A 740-nucleotide genomic window follows, 5' to 3' on the forward strand; every position below is an offset into this window, starting at 1 on the left:
CTAGAGTGATAGCACAGCCTTAAGCAGTTCCGACGGTGTGTGAGGGGCTCATCCGCCTGTCTGTGCTCTCTGCTGCCGGTGGCTCCTCGAGGAAGGATGTGGGTCGACCCCGCCTATGACCCAGCGAGACAGCGGCATCATGGCAGCTGCTGGCAACCGCTGGGGTCACGAACGCGGCGCCTCGGCGGCAAACTACAGCGTCACGCTCGGAGCTTCGTGAGCACGCGAGCACGTGGGTGACACTCTCATCAGGGACTGTGGCGTGAGAGCATAGGTGATCAGAGTGCGTGGTAGGCACAGTGTAGAATACGCGACTGTGAATCTGTGATGTCCAGTGTGCTTCTGTTTATTGCGAGGCCAGTTCCACTATACATGAATGCCTCAGTACACAGTGCTGCTGCTTCCCATGCCTGAGGAGCAGACCGTCCGGAAAAGTACACGACTGATGGCTTCAAGCTTCATTGGGTTTGTGAGAGAGTATAGGATGTTGTGGCCGACGAGGACACTTTGAATTAATTTTGGTTTGCTTCATGAAAAAAGACAAATCTTTCGAAACAAAATGGTCGACCTAGAATACGTTTGCTTCTTGCTGTGGCTCCATTAGATTTTGTGACAATTTAGAAAGTCGAAAACCAAAACCCAAGGCATATGTTGTGGCTGACGAGGCCGCCCTGGGTTGGCTTATGAATAGTAAAGATCTAAGGTACATTTCTGGTTCGGTATGGCCTGAAAACTTTAGG

General features: G+C 51.8%; 1 protein-coding gene across 2 annotated transcripts in view; it reads left to right on the forward strand.

Moving 5' to 3' along the window:
* LOC119593025 (cadherin-99C-like) overlaps positions 1–740 on the forward strand; it is a 76,147-nt gene that overhangs the window by 7,103 nt on the left and 68,304 nt on the right. The window lies entirely within an intron of this gene.

Source organism: Penaeus monodon, chromosome 31 (genome assembly GCF_015228065.2).
Source record: "Penaeus monodon isolate SGIC_2016 chromosome 31, NSTDA_Pmon_1, whole genome shotgun sequence".
Taxonomy (NCBI): Eukaryota; Metazoa; Arthropoda; class Malacostraca; order Decapoda; family Penaeidae; genus Penaeus; species Penaeus monodon.